The sequence below is a fragment of the Nanorana parkeri genome, unplaced genomic scaffold (genome assembly GCF_000935625.1).
Source record: "Nanorana parkeri isolate BGI_ZX_2015 unplaced genomic scaffold, ASM93562v1 scaffold1673, whole genome shotgun sequence".
Taxonomy (NCBI): domain Eukaryota; kingdom Metazoa; phylum Chordata; class Amphibia; order Anura; family Dicroglossidae; genus Nanorana; species Nanorana parkeri.
In genome coordinates, this window is record NW_017307941.1 from 3,682 (window position 1) to 11,098 (window position 7,417).

Below are 7,417 nucleotides of genomic sequence, written 5' to 3' on the forward strand. Positions count from 1 at the left end.
TGGGTAATTTAATCTACAAACCTTCAGCTTTTTTGCGTAATGTTATTCGGTGCAAATTCTAATGAGAGTTCTACAGAAGCACTTAGGAATGGAGGAGGATTGGTGTTTATCTGGCCCTTGTACAAGTAGTGATACTTTGAAATGCATTAGAACGTTACAATCTCAGGTGTGTCTATGGTCATTCTACTGTACAAGAAAATATACTCAGGATTGAGGCTGGGTTCACACCATTTTCCGGGCAATATCTGGACCAGATCTGAAACATAGTGCATTGTGTTTCTGCTGCGTTTTTAACCGTGATTATACCGCGATTGATTTTTTTTTTAGCTTAAAATGGTCTTACAGGTGCGTTCAATGTGTTTTTGATGCGTTCCAGTGCATTCCAAACCAGACAAAATAGGACAACCAGTATTTGTCTGGTCTGGTCTGGAACGGATTGCAGTGGTGTAAACAGAGGCCAGAAATACCATAGGAATACATTGGGATGCATTTTGGGTCCGGAAACAGTCTGGTCTGGTCTGGAGGTAATCTGGATGTGGTGTGAATGGGCCCTGATGTAGGGCCCTGAAGTATTACCATGTCAGTTGTCTCTAGTACTTCTGAAAAAAATGATATTTAGAATTGGAGCATTGCTATCTCAGGTATGTCTCTAGTCCTTCTACAAGGAATTATACTTAGGGTTGGAGCACTACTATCTTAGATATACCTCTAGTCCTTCTATGAGAACTTATGCTTAGGTTTGGATTGCTACTGTATAAGGTATGTCTCTAGTACTTCTATATTTAGGATTGAAATTATATTTAGGATTGCTCTGGACCACAGCTCTGGACCTTTAACAGGAAATGTTTACACTTATTGCTGTGTAGCAATCATGCAATTAGCATCAACTGTCTATTGTGTGTCCAATACCTATCATAACCTTCTGAGAGTAGTGTTTATGGTATTTGCACTTCTGAGATTATGGATGCCCAGAAATCCTTAATAAAATGTAAGATGCTTTTTTAGGTTTATTATTATAGATTTACTGATAACCTAGATGTGTGTCATGCAACTTCTATTCCTAAATTGTAGCTAGCATGTCTGAAATTGGGAGTGCATGTAAGTTTTTGGCAGTGCCAGGTTTTGGGGGTTTTGTTTTTAAGTGAATGCTTGGTATGTTAGAGCTTACAGATACACAGCCATGCCATGCTCCAGCCTCATCCTTACCCCACTATGACCATGTTGTGAGAAGCCATACCCATTGACCCTGACAGGATGACCTCTGTTTAAGCTATGCACATAGTGATGGCTAAAGTACATCTTTTTGTTTTAGGAGAACTATGTGTAATCTTAGAGAAGGCACCAAAGAATAAAATGCTCACATCATATCCAATCAGAATGATTTTCTTTATTTTTACTTTATTTTATCTGAGTGTAGGATGTAATGCTTTGACTGACATAGATGTAGTCATGCATTTGAATTGCTTGCCGACATTTGAAAGTGCAATCACATCCAACACCCCCTTAGCTCTGCAAAGCTCAGTGGAGAAATCAAGAATCAGTCAAAGTAGACAAGGCATTTAGAAAAGCTTAGTGTTCCCTCTGTCATCAGTATACTAGTGTCATACAAGTTTAAATAGATTGAAGGAGAACATTGCAAACTTTGTGAGATTAGATGGCAACCTGCTGAACTAATTTTTAGACTCTGACAACCTAAGACACATATAACATGCTGGTAATGATGAGTGGGATCTAGGATGCTTGCCAGCTTATATCCAACTTGTTTCTCACTGCTGCTTGTCTATGTTTTCTAAATGTATTCTGGGATACAGTATCATATCAGCATTAAAGCTAATGCACAATTAGAGAGTACTTGACAACTGAAATGTATTGTGTTTTTTTTAATAGAAATGTAAATGTTTCTCTAGTTCTCTAGCATCTAGCACAAGATTCCAAAATGTGAATAATGAAATGCAAAGTTCACAGCAGAATAAAGGCTGGTAAAATCTAGGGATGCACTGATATATCGGCCGCCGAAACATATCGGCCGAAAATGGCACTTTTGGCATAATGCCGAAAGAGCCATGTTTCGGCCGATACATCGGGTCATCCCTGGTTTCTGTTCTACCCGCTGGGCCCTGTTCCAGCGGGGAGAAAATAAAGTGACAGCCGCCGAGCGCTGCAGGAGTCAGGACGAGAGCGCTGTGAGCTGCGGCATCTCTCCTCCCACACTGCTCAGCCGCCTATCAGAGTCCGGCAGAGCGGTGTGTGGGCGGAGACATCGCTGTCACAGGAGGCTGGGCTTTCCTCATCTATATTACAGTCATTACATTCATAATTTCAGATCTCAAATCACATTTTGTATATTCAGCAAACCTGGTGCATTAGTGAAATATTGAATTAAATGTAAGTAAACAACATTTTCAGCAAAGGTATATAATACATATATGTTTAAAACCCCCCGATTTTTTATACATGTGCAAATACTTGTGGAATGATGGGATGAATGGTGATGATGGGAGGAATGGTGATGATGTAGGAAATAGTACCAATGTAGCGTACAGCCTACACACACTGCAAGAACAGAGGTACGGATGGTTATAGTAGAAGGCTACAATTGCTGCATTGAGACTCGCAATGCATGTGGGGTAATTTTGTAAAGGTACCCTTCTTATCTGCACACTCATCTTATTTGCCATTTGCACGGCAGTCTAGACCTGCCGGATACCCCCCTGAGAGGTTTCTTCTAAAATCACAATTAATTTGTAAAATACCTCTAAATACTGTAACTTCTGGCTGGTGTTTATTGCCAGGCCCTATGGTATAGCCATGAGGTGAGTAGGAAGTGAAACCATGTGCAATTAAAATAAACACGAAAAAAGAACCACAAGAAATAATAGCATACAATGGTTAAATACCTATTTTATGCAAGGAAATAGAGAGTCCTGTGCCATGAAAGGTGTTTTTTTTTCCTTCTTGTTACTGGCTAAAACCTGTTTGAAAACAAATAAGAAATACAGGCAATATGGTCCACACATTATACTTTTTCCTGTTTCTTTTTTTTTCATGAACACTTCTCTTTTAAATAGTGATATATACTTTAAATGGTTTTGGAAATTTAATTATTTTTCCTTTTCATATCCATAGGTTTTTAAAGAATATGAAGAACCCAACCCAGGAAGCATGAAATAGCAAGAAAGGCATTGTAAAATTGCAGCTTCCATCACCTCTGCAAGGTAATTAGTAACGTGTCTTAATACATTACATTTTGGAAAACACATCTGAAGCCAAACTGATATTACTTTCCACAAGAAATATTCTCTAATTATTATCAAAATACTCTCAAATGCAAAATACAGAAAATACAGAAAAAACTAATGACATTACATACTGTACATCTGTATTGCAACCCATGGCCTTTTTATTCTACACAATATCTGTTGTCAATGTCTGAAGATACTGTGCTATATATGTAAGCCACATTAATTACTTTAATCTGATGTTGTTACTACTTACAGTGTAATTTAAGATTAGTACCATAGAGCTAGTAGAATAAAAAATTATGCAAAACAGAATATTGAGCAAGAGAATACAAACTGGTTATATTCTGGTGATGCTTTTTAGGTCAAGACAGAGATAAATCAAACCTGTGCCCCAGACCCCTCAAATACATAAATTACTGCAGAGACTCTAATCTGCAGTCTACCTTACCATTATGATTGTTGAAATTGTCATTACTCAGGCATTACCCACAGGGTGAGGCATGGTTTCTTTTGAAACCTAAAAACCTGCAAATTACCTACATTGAAGGCTAGCTTCAGCTAGCTTCAGCCCCAGGACCCCTTCGGTTCAGTAGAACCGAAGGGGTGCTGTACGGGCTATTCAAACCCCGAAGCCACACGAAGCGAGCCGATGTATGGCTGAAGTGAATAGCCGAACAGTGTTCGGCTCACTTCACTTCAGATCGGTCATTCACTCGGCTGCCCTCGGCAGCTTTGTGAATAGACCCCTTAGTGTATACATATTTTAGATAATGACATGCTCATGCGTCAAAACTCTGATGCCATATCATGCACACCTGCTTCTGTCCTCATGGATTTACCCATGAACTGTAGATATCTTATTCACAGACATTTATTAAAAGTATATTCTATTGCAAGTCCTGTTTGTTATTTTTTACCTTATTTTTTAATATGGTAATTCATTACAATATGGAAATAAACATGTAAATAACATAAAAGATCCTTGAAGAAGATCATGAAAATTAATCATCCGATCAAATTAACACCACCCTAAGGGGTCAGCAACATGAGAGATGTCAACTTACTTTCCAGTGCATATGCATCTTACTTGCTGTACGGGTCACAGGCACTTGTCATATGAACAGTTGTAGTGTTGCTCAATAATTTGTAAATATCATATGTTCTTACAATCTTTGTAAAATGTCTCACTTTTTATAAAGCCTTTTATGAGCCATAGGAGATTAGTAGACATTACCAATTTGAAATTAAATTAACAATAAACCACAAACAGAGATCTGCTTCCCCAGCGTCTTCTCCTGGCTCTAAGAGCCAGAGAATTAAAATAGTTACACCATAAGTGATGTAATACACATCACTTCCGGGTCTAGTGATCAGAGGAGAGATCAGCGGCTGGAAGCTGCTGAATCTCTCTCCGATCACTGCAGGGAGACCCGCTGAGGCGGTTCCGGGCGCCGCACGTGGATAGCAGAGCCCAGGGAAACTGGGGGAGGTGGGAGGGGAGGGCGCCAGACGGTACATCGCTGGCTGTGTTCTTGTTTTAACCACTTCTGCGGACCGCCTTCTGTAGACGTATTGTGGCCCTGAAGTGGTTAAATTAGCAGGAGGAAAAGTTTAAAATTAACCCTAGAAATATCTCATCGAAAGCAGTGGAACAGACTTTCATCAGAGGTAATGGGTTGGCTTTATTAAAGGCAAATAGAGTTCACTTTGAAGGGGAGTTTTCACTTTGCAAGGGAATTTTTTTCTCTGCAAGGGAATATTCCCTTGTACTAGTGAATGTGGTGAAAAGTCACTTAGCAAAGAATATCTAATCGCATGCAAGGTAAATATAAAAAACTGTATTTTTGTTTGCACATGATTGGGTGATGGAAGTCAGCAGAGCTTCACCCCATTTATTAAGCTTAGGAAACATTTATTTGCAAAGTGAACAGCTTATTTGCCGTAGTAAATCAACCCCAATGAAACATTTAACAGTAAGTGAATTTAAACATGCGTGTCATAAACATAGTTCTATCCTCAGACAAGATTGTTACAAATAAAGGGCAGACCTAATGGACCACTTGGCCTTTTTCTGTTGTCAATCTTTAATGTCTTTTTTCTATAATATGTTTAAAATACTGTTCTTAGTAAATGTGCACCTACCACGCAGTTGGAAAAGATATATAGTGTGCAGCCAACCCTGCATTTGTATTGCTTTCTAAATCACCAATATGCTTCTTAGCAGCTTTGTATTCACTTTCTGTCCTTTGTATGAATGGTTAGGTTTCAGTAAAATTAGATGGGCACTTCATTTTCTCATTTGTATATATTGATTCTCCTTTAACATAGATGGCTTAAAGCAGCTGCAAATCACACAATAAGCTGAGTTTGCTTCCAGTTTATAATAAAACTAAAATGTACGTACTGCATCTATCTATGAACCTATGAAATATACAAATTTTAACCTTAATTAAGAAGCTTAGAATATAATTGGGCTCATTGGCTTAACTATATTAATGTTTTCTAATTCTTAACATGCCATGAAAATATGTATAGGAAAATTTGTAAAATTATAATCAGATTGTAAAAAAGTATATATTAATATATTTAAATAGGATACAATTTATCTATATTATCATTCCCTTTTTACTTACCAGTAAATTCAGCATTGTGATACAAAAGGAACATGCATTATTCTGTCATAATCTAGTGGACCTAATCTTAAATCAGACTTTTACCCCCTTTCACTATTAATCACATCAGCATACAGCTGCATTCTGATATCAAACCATCTTACATTCATTAGTTAAATAAACATATTTTTCTTTTACTTACAATTATTGTTTTTGCACTTCCTGGTCCTCTTAGGCATTGGTGACATAGCCCATGCTTAAGAGATGCATCTTCGGAAGGTTGCTAGGAGTGCATTGCTGGGAAATCTTAATGCAAATGAGAAAACTAAGGGTGCGATTGTAATTCATCACAGGAGTGAGTTTGGAGTGGTGACTACTTTACAAGAAACACAGGGACCATGGGGAACAAAAGTAGCCACCCTCCAGAAGGAAGGACAGTGTCAGCATTGGGGATGCACCGATACTAATAACGGTATTGGTGCCGATACCAAGTATTTGGCTGAGTACTCATACTCGCCCAAATGCCCCGATACTTACCTCTAATACCGGAACTTCTGGTCAGAGGGAGATCTCTGGAAGCCGGACGGCACGTCATGACTTGCCTCCCAACTTCCAGATTGGTCAGGAGGCCAGGCTGCCTAGCAACAAGTGAAGCCGGCTTCCTAGCCAATCAGGAAGCCGGGAGGTGGGTCATGACATGCCGCCCGGCTTCCTGAGTGGCTAGGAAGCCAGCTTCACTTGTTGCTAGGCAGCCTGGCCTCCTGACCAATCAAGAAGCCGGGCGGCACCTCATGACCCGCCACCCGGCTTTCTGATTGGTCAGAAAGCCAGGCAGCCTCGGGAAGTAAAGCCAGTGTTCTTTCGATAGAACCCCGGCTTCCCAGGCAGTCCTGATAATTGGGGAACACAGCGCCGGTATCTGTATTTGGTATCGGCAAGTATAGAAAAAAAATATCAGTACTCGTACTCGATACTGAAAACCGGTATCGATGCATCCCTAGTCAGCATAATTCGAGAGATGATTTGAGGATTTTCAGCTGAGTGATACATTTTTAGTTTTTAAAGATTTAACTGAGTTTAGTGTCACTTTAATGTATGCTGGAAAATAACTTTTTATTGGATTTTACAGTCCTTCTGTTTTGCAGGTTGCAGAGGACAATGCTTATGTATACAGCACAATAGAAAATGCACATGAATGATTTTCTCCTGTTCAGACACATGAAAAATATTCAGCAGCAGTGGCATCTAAAAACCACTCTGAACAAAACATTACTGTTTTACAGCTACTTAGGATATCCATGACAGTGTGCCCAGAAGCCACCGTCTATGAATCTTTAAACATGTTCTTAAAGCATTTCACTTCCCTTATTTGGTTGGATCAGATGTGACACTAGAATTAACTCTGCTGTCTATCAATTTAGGCACACAGTGCTCACCTTTATTACGTTTATAAAGGTTTTTAAGAAATTGTCTTTTTCTAGTTTGCCACACTATTCTGATATAATTATGTTGCACACAGCTAAAACAGTAAAGGCTGAATTTAAAAAAGTTAGCTTGATCATA

At 38.9% G+C, this 7,417-nt stretch overlaps 1 protein-coding gene across 1 annotated transcript in view; it reads left to right on the forward strand.

Moving 5' to 3' along the window:
- The first annotated feature begins 3,132 nt into the window (after positions 1 to 3,132).
- Positions 3,133 to 7,417, forward strand: part of SRRM3 (serine/arginine repetitive matrix 3) — a 211,495-nt gene continuing 207,210 nt past the window's right edge. Inside the window, exon 1 of the mRNA XM_018571096.1 lies at positions 3,133 to 3,215. The gene's annotated coding sequence lies outside the window, so the exon portion shown is untranslated. The remainder of the gene's footprint in view (positions 3,216 to 7,417) is intronic.